The sequence below is a fragment of the Podarcis tiliguerta genome (assembly GCF_965153285.1).
Source record: "Podarcis tiliguerta genome assembly, chromosome: 13".
NCBI classification, from domain to species: domain Eukaryota; kingdom Metazoa; phylum Chordata; class Lepidosauria; order Squamata; family Lacertidae; genus Podarcis; species Podarcis tiliguerta.
In genome coordinates, this window is record NC_139546.1 from 44,297,840 (window position 1) to 44,321,562 (window position 23,723).

The 23,723-nt window shown below is 43.6% G+C and overlaps 1 gene segment (V, D, J or C); it reads left to right on the forward strand.

The window, feature by feature from the left end:
- Window positions 1-23,723, forward strand: part of LOC310663040 (T cell receptor alpha chain MC.7.G5-like) — a 106,902-nt gene that overhangs the window by 37,439 nt on the left and 45,740 nt on the right. Inside the window, exon 3 of the C gene segment in view lies at window positions 5,616-5,662.

Sequence of the window (23,723 nt, forward strand, 5' to 3'; positions counted from 1 at the left end):
ATTAGGTAGGTTTGCATTAAAATGTGAAGAGAACGGAATCTGCCCCCCAATCCCTAACAAGATGCTTTGGGAGGGGGGGGAGTGTTCAGCTGTCATTGCAATGGGCTACACTGCGGTACTGAAATGCATTCAGATGAGATCTGTGAATGACCGTAGGGTTTTTGCCACAGGATGAATCACTGTGTGAATCTATATCAGGTGGCAAAATCTCCTTTGGGACGGGGACAACGTTGGTGGTGATTCCTGGTATGTGATGGCCTTTCTGAAAAGGTTTCGGAAGCAGGCTCCTAAAATAATCAAGGAACTGTAGAAATCCTCCTGTGAGCAAATGTAGCAACATTTAAGAGCTTTTTCGTTCAGAGGGAAAAGTGAGCAAGTGGTATATGACAGAGAAAAGTATGAAACTCGCTTCCAGCTGAACTGCCAGCACTTACTGAAGTCCCTACTTAAGCAGGGTCTTTTCCGTTCCAGTTTCTGTGCATGCCTGGCAACTACAAGCTAAGAGGAGAGCAGAGGTTTCCCAAAACACAACTAAGGATAATAATAATAATAATAATAATAATAATAATAATAATAATAATAATTTATTTGTACCCTGCCCATCTGGCTGGGCCTCCCAAGCCACTCTGGATGGCTTCCAAGAAAGATTAAAAATACATTAAAATGTCACACATTTAAAACTTCCCTGAACAGGGCTGCCTTCAGATGTTTTCTAAATGTCCAGTAGTTGTTTATCTCTTTGACATCTGATGGGAGGGCATTCCACAGGTCGGGCGCCACTACTGAGAAGGTCCTCTGCCTGGTTCCCTGTAGCTTTGCTTCTCACAATGAGGGAACTGCCAGAAGGCCCTCGGCACTGGACCTCAGAGTCCAGGCTGAATGATGGGGGTGGAGATGCTCCTTCAGATATACTGGGCCGAGGCCGTTTAGGGCTTTAAAGGTCAACACCAACACTTTGAATTGTGCTCAGAAATTCTCTCTCTCTCTCTCTCTCTCTCTGTGTGTGTGTGTGTAATATTTGGTAAGGGAACTGAACACAGTGGGTCTAGTGGTACCAACAATAAGCAGGACTAGGTTGATGGTGACACCAAATATGTATGTCTGAGAAGCAGAAATGTTGTGGTCAACTCCCAACTCTCTTTGTTGGCAACTATTTCAGATATCAAAATGTACCCCCCTCCATGCACGCACACACACACACACACACACACAGTTCTGTATTGGGACTCCTCTGCTGTCCTCCTTGTTAATAGTGTTATTTATTTTAAAAAATTATCAGCACAATTCTAATAGTAGAAAACAACCTTGTCACAGAGGTGACAAGGGGAGTCAAAAGTAAAATAAAAAGAAGCAAGTGTTTATCTGTCAGTGCAGCCCATCAAGAAGTATTAAAATCCGAGTCTGCGATGTTCATAGCAGCCAGAAAAGCCTCATCCAAACTTTTGCTTGATGCATATTTTGATCGCATTGTGTACCACCAGTTCCCTTGGGTCTGAGATCTATTTTGTTGTTCCATGGCTGTTCCTTGTGAAAACCAGAGCTTACCTTCTGAATTGGATGTAATCAGATGCACAGAAAATCTGAAGAGAGCTTCTGTTTAACCAAACTTCAATTCAGCAAGCAAGATTGGACTTTATAGAGGTGGGTGGGAGGAAAGGAAAGTTCTCAGATTCAGAGGAAATAATTGATAAGCAATACAATCAAAATACGGGTCAGGCAAAAGTGTTGATGAGCCCGCAGTTTTGCATGCTGCCAAGAGATGTCTTTGTACTCATTGACTTCCTTGTGGCCTTGTCTACTTTTTGTAAGGGCGTAGATCATTGTGAGTCTGGCAGTGGCTACAATAAGCCAGTGTTTGGAAGTGGGACTAGATTGATCGTGACACCAAGTAAGTCCATGTGAAATGTTGCAAACATGATGCTTAATTTCCCCTCTGTTGGCTACTATTTCAGATATTAAAACAGGCATCCTCCCACCTTTACGGAGCTGTGTAAGTTAAAATATGGGCTCTTCCCACCATGGAATTGGCAATCTGTTGTCTGGGAGGGAACCTTCAGAATGTGAGAAACTGCCTTATATAAGGAATGGTGTTCTGGAGACTATAAGAAGTGGCCTCACCCTGAGTCAGATCATGGGTCTTTCTAGTTCAGCATTGTCCACACTGACCGGTAAAGCTGTTTTTCAGGCAGAGGTCTCTCATAACAATGCCTGGAAATTCTTGGGATCAAACTTGGGACTTCTGGCACAGGTCTAACCTGGGGTGTCAGACAGAAGGAAAAGGGATGGGGAACAAAGTGATGAAAATGCAGTGGATGGACATTTTAATGAATGTTTTGGCTCAACAGCAACACCTAGCACTGATGGATTTTTGTAAGGGGTTGTGTCACTGTGAGCAATAACAACAACAAATTCACGATTGGGTCTGGTACAACACTGAATGTCTTCCCAAGTAAGTAGGAAGAAAAGACAATACAGATTATAATATTTGATAATGTATGGAATGGGATCAATACCATATCATCTATGGTCTGTGTGTTTGACTAAAATGAAGCTGTTTCTGTATGTTATATCCATAACTTCTGAAAGGCATATTATAAACAGAGAGGATGTGGTTTGTTTGTAGTTTTTGTGGATTCTGAGTCAGGGTGGAAAGTCACCTTTGGACCTGGGACAGCAGTGATGATTCCTGTTATGTCTTGGTTTTCTTGTTTTTGTCTGAGTTACTGGGTTATTTTCTTCCAGCTAACTCGCCCTTTGATCCATATGTATGCATATATGGGTGGTTGCAAACATTAGGCACCATTGAAATCAATGGAATTAAGCAACATACCGTATTTTTTCGTCTATAATATGCCCACATGTATAAGACGCCACCTATTTTGAGGGACTCAGATTTAAGAAAATGGGGAGATATATCCATGTATAAGATGCCCCCTAATTTTTGACATTATTTTTTTAGGGGGGGGGGGAAACCCTAGTCTTATACATGAAAAAATATGGTAACTCCATTCATTTGAAGGGTGTCTCCTCTGAGTATGACTTAGTTGGATATCACGATAGAGTACTCCACTGTCCATTGCCATCACCCACCAGCTTCTGGGAGAGGAAATATGAAGTGGTTGACCTCTCTGCTTGAATGTCAGGATGCTAGTCACCTTTGCTGGCCTGACACAATGCCTAGCACGGATGAGTTTTTGTAAGGGGTTGTGCTGCTGTGGGCAATAACTATGATTTCACCATCGGGTCTGGGACAAGGCTCGTTGTCCTCCCAAGTAAGTAGGAAGAATAAACCTCACAGATAGTTGCATTTGATATTGTAAGCAAAGAGATAAATAGCATATCATATGTTGCTTTTGTGTTGGGCATTCTTTGCCATTAAAATGTGTGTGTGTGTGTTAGGGTTGCCATAAGTCTGGGAATTCCCAGACATGTCCTCTTTAGGGGGGGCCCACATGCCCATCCAGGGGGATTTTTACATTTTAAAGGAAATGTCCAGGTGGGGGTGGGGTGGCTTGGGCACCCGTGGCTCAGGCACAGACATTGGCTGCTCTGCTTGCTGTGGTTGCTGCCAGCCTGAGCCAGGGAAAGGGGCATGCAGGGCTGCCGCGGTGCCCATGCACCTCATTCCCCGGCTCAGACTGGCAGCAGCTCAGGTTGTCCTCTTTTTTGCTCTTCTAGATATGGCAACCTGTGTGTGTGTGTGTGTGTGCATGAGAGAGAGAGAGAGAGAGAGAGAGAGAGAGAGAGAGAGAGAGAGAGAAATCTATTCACAAGTTGTGTCTTACACAGAGAATTTGTATCTCTCTCACACGCATGAAAAGTAGGACCTGCAACAAAATGTCGCAATGTTATCTCACCTCCTTAGCAGGAGTGGTTGCTCATGAAAATTAGTGTGAATCTCCCCTTCTATACACACACTTACATATGAAATTTACATTTTTCTTCCAATTTTCCAAAATAGAATTCATTTTTCTATTTTATTCTCATCAAGCTATGTTTATGTTATGCAGATGCATTTCATATTTGAATGCACATTTTACTTGGCTGAAAAACTGCGTTGCAAAAAAACGGAAGGGGTGTGAATTTCAAAGGATGGCTGTGCTTTGGTTTATGTATTGCTTTGGAAGGTACAGATTAGGTAGGCTTGCCTTTAAATGAAAAGTGAATCAAATTTCTCCTGGTCACTACTTGGAAGTAAACCTCACTGAGCTCACTTGGACTTACTTCCAGGTAAGCGTGTTCATGAGTGCTGACTTAGGCTCTGTTTCAGTTGTGGATCATGACAATCCAATGTCTATTTAACTTGAACAGATGATAAGAAAGCAAAAAGCAGCCATTTTTTTCACCTGCCATTTTTGTAAAGGGTTTTCTTAGTGTGCCTAACTACAGGCAGCTATGGGAAAGTGACGTTTGGTCTGGGAACCCGATTAGCCATCCAGCCAGGTAGGTCAGAAACAACCAGATTCATTCCCAGCCTGGGTCTTCAGAGAAGTAATTTCACCAAATCTGTGGACCCCATTAGGTATTTAGGAAGAAAGGTTTGTGTGTTTGGTGTTTTTTTTTTGTAAGGGAAAGCCCATAGCTCTATAACCAAACATCGGATCTGCAAACACACAGTCCCCGGTTCAATCCTGGGCATCTCCTGGCACAGCTGGGAATGTCCCCTGCTTGAAATGCTGGAAAGCAGTCGTCAGTCAGTGTAGACAATACTGATTCAGATGCACCAATGTCACTCTGTAAAAAGCAGCTCCCTATGTCCTTATGCAAACTGGATGTTTCTCAAGCTTTGCGGGGAATGCTTATAGCCCATGGTGTCTCAGATACAGATGGTACATGATCTTGTTGTTGTTGTTTAGTCATTCAGTCGTGTCTGACTCTTTGTGACCCCATGGACCAGAGCACGACAGGCACTCCTGTCTTCCACTGCCTCCCGCAGTTTAGTCAAACTCATGCTGGTAGCCTCGAGAACACTATCCAACCATCTCGTCCTCTGTCGTCCCCTTCTCCTTGTGCCCTCCATCTTTCCCAACATCAGGGTCTTTTCCAGGGAGTCTTCTCTTCTCATGAGGTGGCCAAAGTATTGAAGCCTCAGCTTCAAGATCTGCCCTTTCAGTGAGCACTCAGGGCTGATTTCCTTAAGAATGGATAGGTTTGATCTTCTTGCAGTCCATGGGACTCTCAAGAGTCTCCTCCAGCACCATCATTCAAAAGCAGGTACGTGAACTAAATAAAACATAATTAAAATACCCACTCCACCACCAAATGCCTGAGGCAAAAAGGACTTAAGGATGCTCAGGATAAACTTCTTGGAACATCCACTAAGGGGGGGGGGGGAATAATTCCATAACTGTGGTGAAATTGCTATGACTGATCTGGTCTGTGACTTTTGTGTTTGAGCACAAATTTTGCACAGCAAATTCAGCAGATCTTTCGACAGGAAAGCACTTGCTCATTGTCAATCCTGCTTTGTTAAAAGTCACACAGGAATATTAATTCTCAAATTGCCCTCCAAAAGGTCAACATTTGCTTGAGACTCCCGTGACCCAAGTTAATATCTAGAATGTACTGCCACAGTTTTTGCAAAGGTCTGTTGCACTGTGTAATGTGGGAAACAGCAAGAAAGTTATATTTGGAGGTGGGACAAGGCTGAGAGTTTATCCAAGTAAGTTTCACTAGTTAAACACAAAGCAAAGCCTAGTTCTCTGGATTTTTTTTCCCTCTGACCCTAAACTTTTCTACCTCTTTGACATTCAGCTGATTCTTGATTCTTGAGTTGCTTTCCCCAAAATGTCAAAGTTAGCTTGAGTTTCCCAAATTAATATAAAAAATGTTCTCTGGCACCTTTTTGCAAAGCTCTGTTCCACTGTGTAATTCTGGAGGTGGCTACAAAGTTATATTTGGAGGTGGGACAAGATTGAGCATTTATCCAAGTAAGTCTTAACACTTTCTTTCAGCTAGTTCTCCAGAACAGATGGCAATCCAATTACAGTGGTACCTCGGGTTACAGACACTTCAGGTTACAGACTCCCCTATACCAGAAATAGTACCTCGGGTTAAGAACTTTGCTTCTTAAAGGATGAGAACAGAAATCGTGCTCCGGCGACACGGCAGCAGCAGGAGGCCCCCTTAGCTAAAGTGGTACTTCAGGTTAAGAACAGTTTCAGGTTAAGAACGGACCTCTGGAATGAATTAAGTACTTAACCCGAGGTACCACTGTACTTGCAAGTCCCACTACCCATTTTATCACCCATTCTGGAATACTTCCTTGTTCACTAGCTGTTTTGCAGTATCTCATTCTCTGTGCTCTGCTCCTCACTCTCTGCCACGGGTGAGGGACCTATTACTCTTTAGATATTGCTGGATGAGAGCTCCTGGGTGTTGGCTGGGGCTGAAGGGAGCTAAAGTTCTACAATATCTGAGTGGCCACAGGTTCCCCATTCCCCCTCTATGCCCTCCTGGCAGTGGCGTAGCGTGGGGGGGGCAGGGGGGGCCGGCCGCACCGGGCGCAACATCGGGGGGGGGGCGCTCGCACTCGCAGCTCTCTGCCCCTACCTGGCTCACTCACTCTCTCTCACTGCAGTGCTGGCTGTGCAAATCCGATCCGAGCCTCCGGGTCGCCGCCCACTGTGGAGGGGAGGGTGCCAGGCATGCGGTGCGGAGAGAGAGCGAGGGACTATCTGGGGGAGGGACAGTGCAGCGGGGGGGGGGCGCAAATTACTTGCCTTGCCCCGGGTGCTGACAACCCACGCTACGCCACTGCCTCCTGGTGTCCTTGTCTATTTTTTGTAAGGGTCTGGACCACTGTGGGTCTAACAGTGCCTACAGTAAGCCAGTGTTTGGAAGTGGAACTAGATTAATTGTGACACCAAGTACGTATGTCTGAAATGTACAAATATAATGCTCAGTTTCCCCTCTTTTAGTCACTATTTCAGATATTTTAAAAGATATCCCTTCCTGGTTATGTTTTGAGACTGTTTTTTCTCTCTCCTGGTTAATATTTGTCTTGCACTGGTAGCTGCTTGGAGATGTACAGTGGTACCTCAGGTTAAGTTCTTAATTCGTTCGAGGTCTGTTCTTAACCTGAAACTGTTATTAACCTGAAGCACCACTTTAGCTAATGGGGCCTCCCCCTGCCGCAGCGCCACCAGAGCACGATTTCTGTTCTCTTCCTGAAGCAAAGTTGTTAACCTGAGGTATTATTTCTGGGTTAGCGGAGTCTGTAACTGAAGCGTATGTAACCTGAAGCGTCTGTAACCCGAGGTACCACTGTACTTTAAACAGGAATGGTCCAGGAAGCTTACAAACTAAAACCCCTCTCTAGCAATTTGCTTCATCTTAGCAGAAAGATTTTTCCATGCCTGTTTTGCACAAAAGCAGAGTAGATCAAGAAAGATTTCTGACTTCCTGTTAGTTAACAATACCAGCTCCAAAATGATTCCCTCCTGCCCTGTGTTATATTGCTGGGGTTGTTTTGAACCTCCCCTATGAGGAGAAAGAAACATAATTCCATAAATGTGTATTAATCATTGTGAATTTTGGGCATGTTTGAACATAATCTGGGTGTTCTGCATTTCATGTCCTGTGGGTATTCTCAGTTGATGGGAGAGGGCTTGAAAGTTCATAGAATCATAGAATCATAGAATCATAGAGTTGGAAGAGACCACAAGGGCCATCGAGTCCAACCCCCTGCCAAGCAGGAAACACCATCAGAGCACTCCTGACATATGGTTGTCAAGCCTCTGCTTAAAGACCTCCAAAGAAGGAGACTCCACCACACTCCTTGGCAGCAAATTCCGCTGTCGAACAGCTCTTACTGTCAGGAAGCTCTTCCTAATGTTTAGGTGGAATCTTCTTTCTTGTAGTTTGGATCCATTGCTCCGTGTCCGCTTCTCTGGAGCAGCAGAAAACAACCTTTCTCCCTCCTCTATGTGACATCCTTTTATATATTTGAACATGGCTATCATATCACCCCTTAACCTCCTCTTCTCCAGGCTAAACATGCCCAGCTCCCTTAGCCGTTCCTCATAAGGCATCGTTTCCAGGCCTTTGACCATTTTGGTTGCTCTCCTCTGGACACGTTCCAGTTCATCACTAAAGAAAAGAGCTTGAATAACTTGCTTGACTTAAGGCTATAGTTTCTATGAGAAAAGATAAAGATGGAGCTACCAGTTTGTATAGGGAAAAATAACTAGTAACAGTAGAGATGAAATTCTGTACAAATTCAATCTCTAAACTCTCAAATACTCTCTTCTTGGTAATATTGTTTTATTCTTTCTTTCTTTCTTTCTTTCTTTCTTTCTTTCTTTCTTTCTTGCTTGCTTGCTTGCTTAATGACCCAATAACTAAGTTATGATCAGAGTACACTCACTGAAGTTAATCAACCTAAGTTAGACATGCTTACTCATTTCAATCGGTCTGCTCTGCATATGACTATTATTGGATACAATCCAAAAATTCTCAATTTGTTTTCCAAAAACGTGTCGAAGTTTGCTTGAAACTCCCTCACCCCAAATGTTGCCAGCCAGTTTTTGCAAAGCTCTGTTCCACTGTGCGATTTTGGAAACAATAACAAAGTTATATTTGGAGGTGGGACAAGACTGAGAGTTTATCCAAGTAAGTTTTTAACTTTTTTTTTTTAAAAAAAGCTAGTTATTTAGAATAAATGAAAAAATAACTAATCCCAACTCCCATTACCCCTTTTATCAGGACAGACCCGATCACTGCTGTGCCTGCAATCTACCGTATTTTTCGCTCTATAAGACGCACCAGACTATAAGACGCACCTAGTTTTTGGAGGAGGAAAAAAATAATAATTCTGAATTTCAGAAGCCAGAAAAAACAAGAGGGATCGCTGCGCAGTGAAAGCAGCGATCCCTCTTGCTGTTCTGGCTTCTGGGATAGCTGCGCAGCCTGCATTCGCTCCATAAGATGCACACACATTTCCTCTTACTTTTTAGGAGGGAAAAAGTGAGTCTTATAGAGCAAAAAATACAGTATTTTGTAAAAACCCATTCCCTCAGTCACTCATTCTTTATGGCTCTCTGTCAGGGGTGGGGGACCTGTGGCCCTCAAGAGGCTGCTAAAGTACAACTCCCATCATTCTGGACCATCGCTTGCATTGCTGGACCATTGCATTTGCTGGGGCTGAAGGGAGGAGTCCATCAACATCTGAAGAGCCACAGGTTCCCCATCCTTTTCTCTATTTTCCCCATGTGGCCTTGTCTATTTTTTTAAGGGTGTGGGGCATTGTGGGTCTGGCAGTACCTACAGTAAGCCATTGTTTCGAAGTGGAACTAGACTGATGGTGACACCAAGTAATTATGTGTCAGATGTACAAACCTGCCAGTGTGGTGTAGTGGTTGAGAGCGGTAGTCTTGTAATCTGGGGAACCGGGTTCGCGTCTCCACTCCTCCACATGCAGCTGCTGGGTGACCTTGGGCCAGTCACACTTCCTTGAAGTCTCTCAGCCTCACTCACCTCACAGAGTGTTTGTTGTGGGGGAGCAAGGGAAAGGAGAATGTTAGCCGCTTTGAGACTCCTTAAAGGGAGTGAAAGGCGGGATATCAAATCCAAACTCTTCTTCTTCTTCTTCTTCTTCTTAATTTATCCTCTGCTGATACTGAATGGAAGGGCAGGACTGCATCAATGATAAAGGTGGCCCTCCATGGTTCACTTTTTGGCCCCCAGAAATCTTCACAGGCTTCACCCTCAGCAAAGTCCACAGCCTGTCTCCCCTCCCACAAATGTTTTCAGTTCAGAAAAATGTCACCTTAAACTCTGATAATGACTTTGTTTGTCTAGTTGGAGAACAGAGAAGGATGTGTGTTTACGTGTGTAAACTAATTTACTCTACAGTAGTAATACTGACATTGTTTCTCTGACCACTTCTACCCTTATCCCCATCCACCTCTTGCATGTGGCCCTTGGAAGGAAATGTGGCCCTTGGGGTGGAAAAATTTCCCCACCCCTGTTTTACTTCCAAGATAAATGCCCAGATACACCTATTGGTGTAAGTATTTGGTAGGTACTGAACTGATGGGTAGAGCTGAACCAAAAATAGATAAACAAAGATGCAAATATTTAAAGCTGTAAAAATGCACAGCACCCATAAGCGGCTATATTGCAAACGATAACATTCAAAGATCATTGATTCAAATGTTGACAAATGAATTTTGATGGGCAGATTTTGCTTGGAAACCTCCTGCCCCTTTCACCAGCCAAGTCTAGGTAGTTAAGTAAATCTCAGCTGAGGAGATAAAGTAAAGGTCTGTTTCACAGTGTAATACAGGAGGAAATCGCAAACCTGTATTTGGTAGTGGAACAAGGCTGAGAGTTCACCCAAGTAAGTTGACCACAAGGAAATTCGCCTCACCATAATGCATTTTTTTATGTCGTTTGAATAAAACAAATTATATATTTTGTAATTTAGGCTGGGGGAGGCGTTGCCTGCTTTATCTTCAGTAATCAACCTGAGTTCTACCTTGGTGTTATTCATGCTGTAGCACCAGTGTACTTTGAGCTTTGCAGAATTGCATAAGGACAAACGTCCTCATGGAAGCTGCAGTCTGAAAAGTTGAGAGCAAGTGGATTTTAGGACCATGGAAAGCTGCCTTAAACAGAGTCCGACCAGTGGTTCATTAACTGTGGGTTGTCTACACTGATTGCTTGCTGTGAGGCAAGTAATCTCTTCCAGCCCTACCTGGCGATGCTTAGCAGATGCCCTGCCACCGAACCACAACTTTTCCCTGGGGTTTCAAAAGGCAGTGGGGGGAAAATGCAGATTCACTCCCACAGTCTTCTTCAGTTTGGGGATGAGGAACTAAATCCAACATTTAGTTCCATCCAAAAAGGGTTTTTTTCAGAGGAGAGATTGGGTTTGTTTGGTGAGTAGAGTGGAAAAGGGTATCCAATACCAGCTATTTTCTTCCTGCAGTTTTGGTAAAGCACCTTTTCACTGTGCAGGCACAGCTAGTTATGGGAAGCTGGTATTTGGCCAGGGGACCAGCTTAACAATCCGGCCAGGTATGTTCAAAGGCAAGCAGAATCTAGGCATGTGCATCCGTCAGGACCTGGAAGACCCAAGGTTTCAAATCAGACATTGTGCCTCCTATGGATAGCTCAGTTGGTTAGAGTGTGTTGCTGATAATGCCAAGGTTGCAGGTTCAATGCCCATATTCCTGCATTGCTTAGGGAAGTTTTTAATGTTTGATTCATTACTGTATTTTAATATTTGGTTGGAAGCCGCCCAGAGTGGCTGGGGAAGCCCAGCCAGATGGGAGGGGTATTATTATTATTATTATTATTATTATTATTATTATTATTATATTAATTAATTGCAGGGGTTGGACTAGATGAGCCTCAGGGCCCCTTCCAACTTTATAGTTCTATGATTCTGTGCCTCATAACAAGGACTTTTAATGGCATCTTAAAGCAGGGACACCTTAAAAGTGTGTTTTGATCTTTGGATAGATCTCTCGGTGATTTGCAAGTACTGTAGATCTGCAAGGATTTCTGACTCCCTGTTGGCTTACAATAGCTGTGTGGAATTGATTCCCAAAATCATACTGCTGAGGTGAGGGAAATACTGGTTGGGGGAAGAGAGTTTAAGCGAAAGTGAAGTTTTGTGTTCAGGCCCTTTGTAAACAGGTGTGAGGAAGGTCGTTGTTGTCAGCCATTTCACAGCTTTGTGTTGAAATTCATCTCAAAATCACCCTTCTCCTCATGCCTTTGAACATTTTTGTCAAGGCATGAAACACTGTGGGTCTGGTACAAGTTTCAGTAAGCCAGTCTTTGGAAATGGCAGTAGACTGCTTGTTACACCAAGTAAGTTTCAGCCTTTAACACGGGTGCTGCTGTGGGTTAAACCACAGATCCTAGTACTTGCTGATCAGAAGGTCGGAGGTTCAAATCCCCACGACAGGGTGAGCTCCTGTTGCACGGTCCCTGCTCCTGCCAACCTAGCAGTTCGAAAGCAAGCCAGTGCAAGTAGATAAATAGGTACCGTTCTGGCGGGAAGGTAAACGGCGTTTCCGTGTGCTGCTCTGGTTTGCCAGAAGCGGCTTAGTCATGCTGGCCACATGACCCGGAAGCTGTACACCGGCTCCCTCGGCCAATAAAGCAAGATGAGTGCTGCAACCCCAGAGTCGTTTGCGACTGGACCTAATGGTCAGGGGTCCCTTTACCCTTTACCTTTATATTCTTTGGAGATCCTCTTTTGTTCCATCTGTCTGCCCAAATACTCAGCCTTACTTTATCCTTCCTCTCCCCATAAAATATTTTGCTTCACCCTCTTATCCACTATTAGGGGCAAAACTGGGATTTAGGAGAAATTTTAATGCAGACCTTGTGAAAATCATCATAAGCTACTGAAGTTGAGATTGGAACACAGAAACGAAAATTGGCAATTTGTGAGTTTTTGTTAAGGAATGTATCACTGGGTAACAACCAAGGCTTGAAACCTGCCTTTGGGTCTGGTACGAGGCTGGTTGTGTTGCCAAGTAAGTCTGCTGAAATAATATAACACCTCTTTATTGCATTTGGTAAGTTGCATATACCTGGGTTCCAGCTTTATTTCCAATGGAGCTTTTCTAGGTAGGTACCAGAGGGTGAAATCCATTGTCTGAACTTCAGGGGGAAAGGATAGGACCTTTGCGCTAGGTTTTGTCACAGCCTAGATGTCTGTGCGTTATCTGGGTCAAACATGAAGGTCACCTTTAGGGCTAGGACACTGTGGTCTAAACCACTGAGCCTCTTGGGCTTGCCAATTGGAAGGTCGGTGGTTCAAATCCCCGTGACGGGGTGAGCTCCCATGCTCTGTCCCAGCTCCTGCCAACCTAGCAGTTCAAAAGCACACCAGTGCAAGTAGATAAATAGGTACCACTGTGGCAGGGAGGTAAATGGCATTTCTGTGTGCTCTGGCTTCAGTCATGGTGTTCTGTTGCACTAGAAGCGGTTTAGTCATGCTGGCCACATGACCCAGAAAGCTGCCTGTGGACAAATGCCGGCTCCCTTGTCCTGAAAGCGAGATGAGCACTGCAACCCCATTGTCACCTTTGACTGGACTTAACCATCCAGGAGTCCTTTACCTTTACCTTTACCTGGTAGGTGATGGCGGCACTTGAGTTTTCAAATATGAGTTATGAAAAAACTTAAGCAAGCCTCTTAGAGCCATCACTGCCCATTAGAATAAACACATCCAGCTACTAGCTACACCCAAGCCAATTCTAAATCTTATTGCCTCACTATAATAATTGGCATGTAGGGCTGCGATTCTCCCCTGTCTAAAACCCTGGATGGTTGTTGCTGTCAATCAGTGTAGACAACACTGAGCTAGATAAACTGATAGTCTGACTCAGTACAAAGCAGCTTTTCTCTCCCTCCTGTGTTTGCTGCTTTCATTCCATTGGAGTTTTGTAGGGACGTTCTAGAGGGTGAGATTCCTGACTTGTGCAATATAGCCTTGAAGAATCTGACCTATTTTCCAGTTTTTGTCATTGGGTGGATCACTGTGTGGAATCTCAGGCAACCCAGAAAGTAACTTTTGGGACTGGGACACAACTGGTGGTAACTCCTGGTAGGTAGGTGATGGTGGCATCTGTTTTTTGTTTGGATCTGGATTGTGGAAGAGTGTGTGAATTTGATTGTAGTGTGATTTTTGCTATCAGCGCACAGTGGGAGACTATAGAAATGAGGTGTCTTCACTGCAGTTCTTCAGTCACTTAATGGGTACAAAAATACATACACTGCGGTGAAAAAGCATCACATATGGGGAAACTGCTTCACAAAAATATGTGGATTAGTCAAAGTTTCATACGAAACAGCTGGATATCATGAGAAATTCACACTAAAACATTGACAAATTTCCATTTCCATTTTTGTTAAGGACAGTTGCATTGATCACTCCAAGGGTTTCAGTTAGCAATCAATCTTATTTTGGGAAGGGACTGTTTTTTCATGTCTACTCTGCTTTGTTATGTTGAACATATTTGTCATGTAGGGAAGAGTGCCCAATTATGCAGTGCCATTGTAAACATAAAAATAAATAAGAGAGCAAATGCATTGTGAAAAAATGGCACAAGAGGAGGAACTGGGTGGGAGGACAAATGGTTCAGTCCACGAGTCACTAGGATGGATATTTATGGTCCAGAATGGATACCAAATAGATGGGAGCTTAAATGGATGCTCTGGCTCAATGGCAATACTGATGGGTTTTTGTAAGAGGTTGTACTGCTGTGGGCAATAGCAACTACAAGTTCACCTTTGGGTCTGGTACAAGGCTGAGCGTACTCCCAAGTAAGTAGGCAAAAGAGACACAATAGATTATGACATTTGATATTTCACACAACGGGATAAATATTTTACCATGCCTTGGGTTTTGATTGCCATGCAGAGGTATCTCTAGGAGATCAATTCCTAACTTCCAAAAGGCATATTAGAAGAGACATATTATAACAATTTGGGTGGGGTTGTCATTGGGTGGATCACTGTGTGAATTTTGGGACAGGGAGGAATATCATCTTTGGGCCAGAGACAGCATGTGCCTGTGTTCAGTGTAACAAGCCTTCAGATTTCAAACACTGAAAATTTACAGAAGTGTATCTAGATAGGAGGACGAAAAGGGTCAGTCTAGGAGTCACTGGTGTGGATCTCTGTGGTGCTAAACAGGCACCTAATGGACAGGTGTTTAATTACAGGTTTTGGCTCAATGGCAATGCCTAGAGTGGATGAGTTCTTGTAAAGGGTTGCATTGCTGTGAATAATAACAACTTCAAGTTCGTCTTAGGGTCTGGTACAAGGCTGAGCATACTTCCAAGTAAGTAGGCAAATCAGATATCACAGGTCATTGTATTTGGTAGCTGACACAATGGGGTAGGTAGGTAGTATAACATTATAAACAGAAAGAATGTGGGTGGTTTTGTAGTTTTTGTTATTGGATGGGTCACTGTGTGGATCATGGGGAAGTGAGAAAGTCATCTTTGGGCCTGGGACAACAGTGATGGTGATTCCAGGTATGTCTTGGCTTTCTTCTTCTTCTTTTAACCTTAGTTATGGTGATGAGAGATGGAGCCCAATAATATCTGGAGGGACATAGGTTCTCCACCCCAAGACTATAGCCAGGAAGGACCATTGTTCTAAGCCAACAAACGCTGTTCTCATGCCTGTCCCAGGTGCACAACTTTATGCAAAAGTGAATATCACTGTGTGATCAAACCAGGATAACTTTTGGACTGGGGACAAAGTTGCTTATCCGACCCAGTAAGTTACAATATCTGCCTTGTCCAAATTATTTCCTTCCTTCCTTCCTTCCTTCCTTCCTTCCTTCCTTCCTTCCTTCCTTCCTTCCTACCTACAATTGTTTGGTCATAATCTTGACATGATTTATTTTATTTTTGCAAAATAGAGGAAGAGAGTTTGAAGCAGCACTGTACAATATATGAAACTATGTTCTCCTGTGAATTCTAGAACCAGACACGATCCTTTTCAGGTGCATTAAAACAAATTTATGGCCAATACACCACCCTTGTCTGGATAAATGCTAGAGAGGGATGTGTGAGCATGTGTAGAAACCAGCCTGTTGTGAAAGGTGCATGTGTTGCTTTGTCTTCTTCTGCCTGTGGCCCCACCTAGCTCAGGCATTTGGCCCTCAGAAGGCTACCCAGAAGGGCCCTCGACTGAGGGCCCCCAACTCTGCTTTAAGAAATGGTCATTGAAATGTGGAAAATGGAAGTCTGTTAGACCAGTGTTTACTGGCCTCAGAATGCTCCATAATTTGCTGGTCCCCCTGAGTCCAAAATCAGAGTGAAAAATTAAGAGGAGATTAATTCCGGTGGAAAATAGAGAAAATATATTCTTTGAATCGGGCAACTCTTTTTCAGTTTCTAGTGAAGAAAAGGGTATTTTCTCTTCTGGAAATAATTTCTCACTTGGGGTATATAAAGATCTGATAGCATCACCATCCTCCACTGGCTAGTTCTAGACTTCCTTCAAAGTTCTCCTGGGCATTTTTTGTCAAGGGAGGAAACACTGTGGGCCTCACAAGGCTATGATAAGCTAACCTTTGGCAGTGGGACTAAAGTGACTGTGAGACCAAGTAAGTGTTTTGACCCCGTATTACTCCTGTTGTGCTAGAGATAACAGTTAAAAGTTACTTCTAGGAAGTTCTCCCTGAGTGTCATCCACACACCTGCTAGGTTTTTGTTATGACCTGTAGGACTGTGTGAATACTGGAGGCTACAAAGTCATTTTTGGGAAAGGAACAAGATTAGCTGTGAAGCCAAGTAAGTTATTTAAAATATATGGAAAACACAAGCATGTATTTTATATGTTCTCTGTGCTCGGTATGCCTTCCAGTCATTAAAAAGAATAATTTCAAATTATGCATTCAGACTGGACCTTCCATCTGATCCAAAGATGGAGATCCTATTCCTTTTCAGCATGGCCACTTTGTCAGGGAAAGTAGGTGTTGTAGTCCAAAAATATCTGCAGGGTCACCATTTCCCCATTCCTGATCTAACAAAACCATCTGTTTCTCCCTAAGACCCACCAGATGCAAGCATAGCACCAAGGTCATGTCTTTCACTGCTGCACATGGTGGCAAATGTGTTGTAACCACCTCGATCATGAAATCTTTATTCTATGCTAATAGGTCTCATAGCTAAAGAATCCATTCCCCAATAATTTTGTAATGTGTGATTCCCCCACCCTGCCCACACTGATACTATAGCCACTTAATACTAGCACTAGAACGCTGCAATGGTTCAACTACTCTTATGCTTACATCAAGTCTGGATTTGATTAGGATTAGGGAGGGGGAGAGATAAAACAAGGAGGATACACCTGAGACCTTGTACAGAGCTTTGCAGAGCCAACTCCTAGGGGCTGAGGTCCCTTCGCCCCTCCCCCCCCTAAAATATTTGAGCGGCTGTGCTCCTCCAAAGTTGATGGACATTGCCATCCAAATGGTGTGCATGTGTCATGTCGTGTGATTGATTATTTGGGATGAGGCTTACATGGGCCCCACCAATATTTTCTTCAAGTTGGTACCCCTGGCAGATGGGCAGAGCTCTGAGAACCTGAGACCCATACAACCAGCCTCATTCTCCATCTCTGACCCTAAGGAGAGAGGACTTCATGCTATACATCCCAGATGTGCAGACGCTAACTGATGCTCAAGTCATTAGGCGGCAACCACCCCCATACAAAGAAATAAAGCCTTTTCTTATATGGTTAAGTTCTTGTGGCTTCCACTGTCTTTGTTCCAAAACTTGCCCGCTACTGAGACCATCTAGGGCTCTCCCTGATTCAGTAGAGAACCAAGAAAATTTAATATGCTGATCATGCTTAAAACCTTGACTGTCTCCTTATTAAATTTATATTGTCTATGGATGCATAAACACAAACCCAATAGGTCTGAGGATTAAGGATTGACCTATCGCAAATTACTTGAAATTAGGTCCCGCTGAAATCAATTGGGCAAATGATTCATTGTCAAAGTCACATTGTTTTCAGTGGCTCCCACAGTAAGAGGGATTCGTGGCCACAGGTTCCTCAGTTCTGCTGTACATCTTAGTCTCTCCTTTCCATCTCTTTCAAGCTCACAAAGGTGAAAAGCAGACTGCACTAGTTCATTCGTTCCAATATTGCCTGGGTTGGCAAAGAAGGTCACTTTCTGTGTGCCATCTGTGCAGATAGGGAATATAGGGTGGTTAATGCTGTGCTCTCCAGATGCTGGATGGGAACCCCAAGGGGCCACACAGACCTCCCCATTTCCACTTGAAGCATCTGCTATACCCTTAACCTCCCTCCCTTGAAATGAATGCAAACATGTAGTTGTTTACTGGACTTTGTACTGGATTACCGCTTCCATACTCCCAATCCCGAGCTGTTTTCCTATGTAAGATGTGCCCATTATACCAATTTCTGGCTTGCTTGCTGGAGTTTTTGTCTGAGACCAAATCACAGTGGGGATGGTGGCGGTGGTGGTTACAAAACCATATTTGGAGCTGGTTCGAGACTTCTCATCACACCCAGTAAGTGCTAGATGTTTGCATAAGGTTGAGACTGATGGTGCTGCTGGTGGTATGGGAATATTTAGGAAAGGAAGAAATTTATGGGGCTGGAGTCTAATAGTATTCTGTATTACCAGCCATGATGGCTATGCTCTGCCTGGTTGGAAGTTGTGATACTTCTGAATACCAGTTGCTGGAGACCACAGGAAGTGAGAATTCTCTTGTGGTTGGGTCCTGCTAGGAGATTGATGTTTTGAGAGGAGGTGGAATAATGCATGGATGATGGGATTTTTTTAAATGCATGCCATCCTAGTCACTAATGACTGGGGAGAAAAATATGGTTCTGTTTGCGTTTAAAATTTAAAATGCAAACTTACACAATTTGAGCTTCATAAACGAATTTGTGAATTGAAATTTTGAAATTTGAAGTTCTCCCAAATTTGAAATGGCATTTCTCAACCCCCCCCCCAAAAAAAAGTGTATTAAAAGAGCAAGCATTAGCAAAACAGTCACATAAAATGTGTGGATTCAGCTATCATGTGCAAATGATTATATGAGGGGGGAATCTGCAATGCGTACGGAGAAATATCCGTGTAAAGGGGAATTGCAGGGGTGTTTATTAGGAAATATGTAGGAAATAAAATGGTGTTTATTAGGAAATATGTGGGTGTATTATTAGGAGAAAGTTTCATGCAGACTTTAAAAGAAGATCACAGTTTGGTGAATAAGTGAAATGAACTGAGATGAAGTTTGGAACAGTGAGAAATTAAGAAAAAATGAAACTGACAAAGTTGTGAGTTGATGGGTTTTTGTAAGGAAACATGTGACTGTGATCAAATGCAAGCCCCAAACCTACTTTTGGGTCTGGAACGAGGCTGACTGTATTGCCAAGTAAGTCTGCTGCATTAATATCACCTTTCATTGCCCAAGAGGAGGGAGGAGGTCTGAAGCTAAGTGGTAGAGCACTCTCCATGTCCCCTGAGCAATTTTTGTCAAGGCAGGAAACACTGTGGGTATGGCAGTGGTGGCAACAAGCAAATCTTTGGAAGTGGAACTAGACTGGTAGTGATCCCAAGTAAGTTCCAGCTCTTAACTCTGTCATTCTTTCTAGGAAATAGCATCTCATGGTATCTTCGCACACCCCCAAGAACTTGGTCACTATCTCATCCAAGTTGACAACAGGAGAGTAACCATCCAGGCAGTGTTAGCCTTCTGCATCTGTTTGCCCAAAGCATCACCTGCCCTTAGAGTCCTGCTCAGCCCTCTCCCTTGCTAATCACATTCAAAATTTCCAAAGTCTGTTTTTTCCTAAGGTGTTTGCCTTTAGCTTCTAGTGGTCAGCAGCTAGCATTTAAGCAAGCCTCCTGTAGCCACCAGTCCCTCTAGAACAAACATGTTTAGCTAAGCCAAGAGGAAATTTAAGCTTACATTGCCTGGTCATAGTATAATACGCATTAAAACTTTCAAGTAGGGGCGGGAGAGCCCCCTACTTAAAAACTGCAATGCTGCTGTTGCCTGTCAGTGCAAGGAATAATCAGCTAGCTCAATGTCCTGACTCCATATAAGGCAGCCTTCCTATGTTCCTATCCTATGCAGTGTCTTGCCTATGTTTTCAGCTTTCATTCCAATGGAGTTTTGGCTGGTGGGTCCTAAAGGGTAAAAGACATACTTTCTAGTTTTTGTCATGGGGTGGATCACTGTGTGACACTGGGTCGAACCGGAAAGTCATCTTTGGGGCTGGGACAAGACTAGTGGTGATTCCTGGTAGGTGATGGTCACATCTATTGTTCTTGGGGTTTTTTTGGACTCTGAGTTACTGGAGTTACTGTGCATTTGGTTTTAGACAGGCAGAGGAGCTGATTCAAATCTCGAACTTCTTTGTGGTTTCTGCTATCAGCACACAACAGGGGACTATATTAAATAGAGAGTTTTGGGCTGCCCTTCTTGAGGCAGACTTATCCCAGTTATCTAACACCAGTTCCTGTTGACCTCCAGATCCACGACCAGCTGCCAAAGCTCTGGTTGGATGATTGAAATATTTAAGGTAGAATTTAGAACTATGGCTATTGCCTTATGTTAGAGAACCACAATCATCACTGATTTCTGAAGGCAGTTTCCACTTTCAGATAAGAACTGGAACTGATTGCAAAACTAGATTTTCTACAAGAATCCCAGTACCAAGTAATTTTACCCGTTTCCTTTTGACTGTTTAGTAAAGCGCATCTAGGTTCTGCAACAAAATGGTGCAGTATATCCTCGTTGCAAGAGTGCTCTGGTGCAGCATTCCTGACAGACAGCTATTCCTTTTTCCAAGCTACTATAACAGATGGGGGAACCTGTGGACCTCCAGATGTTGCTAGACTACAACTCCCATGATCCCTGATCATTGGGTATGGCTGATGGGAGTTGAAGTCCAACATTATGTGAGGGGCCACCAGGTTTCCCATCCTTGCACTATGAAGATGGAGGGGGCTTTCTCCCTCCTGGTTTTCTTGTTAATTTTCAAATCAACATTCCATTGATGCATAGCATGTTCAGTTTCTGCTGTTGGTTCACTGTTAGAAGGAATAAGGGGAAGGGCCTTGTCTTGGTGGTAGAGCATCTGCTTTCCATGCAGAAGGTCACAGGTTCAATCCCTTGCATCTCCAGGTAGGGCTGGGAGTGAACCCTGCCTAAAGTCCCAGACAGTCACTGCCAGTCACTGTAGACTGAAATGAGCTAGAGGGACTCAGTATATACTGACTCAGTATATACTAAGCCAGTTTCCTGTGTTCCTGTGAGTGATTCCATACCCTCCAACATTTCTTCAATGAAAATAGGGATGTCCTGTTCAACAACAACAACAACTTTATCAACAACCTATCTTACTGGGTTTCTCCAGCAGCTCTAGGTTGCGTCCAACATATATAAAAACATAATCAAACATTAAACATTTAAAAGCTTTCCTATACAGTCAAACTTTGGTTTCTTGAGTAGCACTTGGAGAGTCTCTCCATTCCCCTGACTTTTCGTTCCATCATCCACTCACTGTTCTACTTCTCCCAAGCTCTGGGCATTTTTTGTCAAGGCAGGAAGCGCTGTGGGTTTGGTTCTTTTGTCAAGGCAGGGAACACTGTGGGTATACAACTATAAACTCGCATTTGGAAGTGGCACTAAACTGATTATCTCTCCAGGTAAGTTCCCACTCCTTATTCTTTCTATTCTGTTGTAGCACTTCACGCTCCCACAACATAAACACTCCACCTTCCACACAAACACTTCCAGACAACTTGATTACTGAGCTTTCGTTCTGATATTGTGCACAAAATGTGTGTGGGGTGTGTTTGTTACATCCACGGTTTATTGAGCATTTACTTGCAGGGAGTTTATACAACATCACATCAAGCAATAAATTGCTACCAACACAGCCTGTGCAGCTACAAATTTGCATCAGCAAAATGAAATCTGTGCTGGGTTTTATTTCAGCTCTCACTTCAAGGCTCAGCATTAAGGGAACTAAGGCAGTCAGATATGGTAAGGTGCAATATGGGTTTTTGAAAGGCTTCAGATCACTGTGGGAATAGGAACACAGAAAAGGTGGTCTTTGGTAGAGGAACAATTCTGCAGGTGAATCCCAGTAAGTTGCATGGCTGATTTTCTTTGCTATCAGATGGAGCAAAAAGTATATGATGTGGCTAATTCATAAGGACCGTTGCAAGTGATCCGGCGATCATTACTGGTTTGTTTTGTTTTTGTTTTCATATAAACCCTCTTCAGGGAAGTGAGTCATTCTCATCTCTCTTCTACCTAGTCATGTTGAAAACACTGGTATTTTATTAATACTTAGCAAGATTTGCTATATAAGAATAGTTGCCTAATTACACACAGCCAGAAGATACATACAGCCTGTCCACAGTTACTTGAGAGTAAGCCCCATCAGACACTGTGGGATTAGCTTTTGAGTAAGCATGCATATCATTGCACCATAAAAAATGACCAGGTACCCCTGCCCGTACGGGCCAGTCTTGACAGACTCTAGGGTTGTGCTCCCATCTCACTCAAGAGGCCGGGGGCCAGCGCTGTCCGAAGACACTTCCGGGTCACGTGGCCAGCGTGACATCGCTGCTCTGGCGAGCCAGAGCCGCACACGGAAACGCCATTTACCTTCCCGCTAGTAAGCGGTCCCTATTTATCTACTTGCACCCGAGAGTGCTTTCGAACTGCTAGGTTGGCAGGCGCTGGGACCGAACAACGGGAGCGCACCCCGCCGCGGGGATTCGAACCGCCGACCTTTCAATCGGCAAGCCCTAGGCACTGAGGCTTTAACCCACAGCGCCACCCGCGTCCCACAAAAATGACCAACCGTAGGACAAAAACTAGGAAAGTTTAAAACAAGTGCAACTAACACACACACACATTAGCAAAACGAAATGTGTGTTGCATTGCATTTCAGCTCTAGTTTCAAACCTCAGCCCTAAGGGACTTAAAGGAAAAGCAAGGGGTCAGAGGGCTTTTTGACAGGGGCTTCAGATCATTGTAGGAAAGCAGGCAGAAAGGTGGTATACAGTAGAGGAACTGTTCTGCAGTTGAATCCCAGTAAGTTCCTTGGCTGGTTTTCCTTACTAACGGAAAGTACCATGTGGTGAATTGTTAAGAATGGATGCAAATGATCTGGTGGTCACTATTTGAGTTTTATTTTGCAATAAATCTTATTTAGAGGAAGGGGTTCTTTTTCAACTCTACTCTGTCTGGTCATGTTAAGAATAGTGGTATTTCAGGAATACCTATTTTACTTTAGTATGGGATAGGGTTTGCCAATTATTTCCCTGCATGCTCCCACCCCAAAAAGATAGGAGATGCATCACCCCAAAAGGGAGGAGAAATCTCAAAATAATAGAGAGGCTATGATTAGGCAACTTGTGTTCAGATGTTAACTGTTGATGATAGGCAATTTCACAGATGTTCCTGCTCTTACTCCTTAAGGTTCTTGATCTTTAAACTGGAATTGGACCAGAAAGTCCTTCAGATAGGGGGCACCTTCAAATAGAAAACTCACCATATGGAGCACTGCCTCTGTAAAGTAGGACAGGTTCCCACCTGGCCATGAGAAACTAAGAACATTCTTGATAGACCAGAACAACAATAATTCTCATGTGCTGAGCAGTTTTTGTCAAGGCAGGAAACACTGTGGTTATGGCAGTAACACTGGCAAGTTAACCTTTGGAAGTGGAACCAGACTGGTTGTGACCCCAAGTAAGTTCCAGCTCTTAATTCCTTCAATTTTTCTAGAAAATAACACATCAGGGTATTTTCCCACCTCCAAGAAACTTGGTCTTTATCTCACCCAAGCTGAGCATATGAAAGCAAGTGACCAGGGTTGCAAAGCAGTTTCAATTTTCCCTAAAGCATCGTCATGCCCTTGGGGTGGGAGGAACACACTGGACCATAGGAAGTGAGTGCTGCGAGAGTGTTACTTCTTGCTTCTAAGATGCCCTGTGGTTTATTGGACCCTGCTGAGGCCAGGAAGAAAGTTGATTCTCAATGGAAAGTGGGCTGATTCAGGACAGAAGCAAGGAGGTATTGCCCACTATGCTCTTGAGTAGAACTTGGAGCTGACCTTTGTCCTGACCTTGGGCTCCATCAGTGCTTTTTTTCTGGGGGGACACATACCCCGAAACATTTTGTGAATCTTTGTACTTTTGTCCATTTACTGTATTTATTTTTCCTGATTTGAAC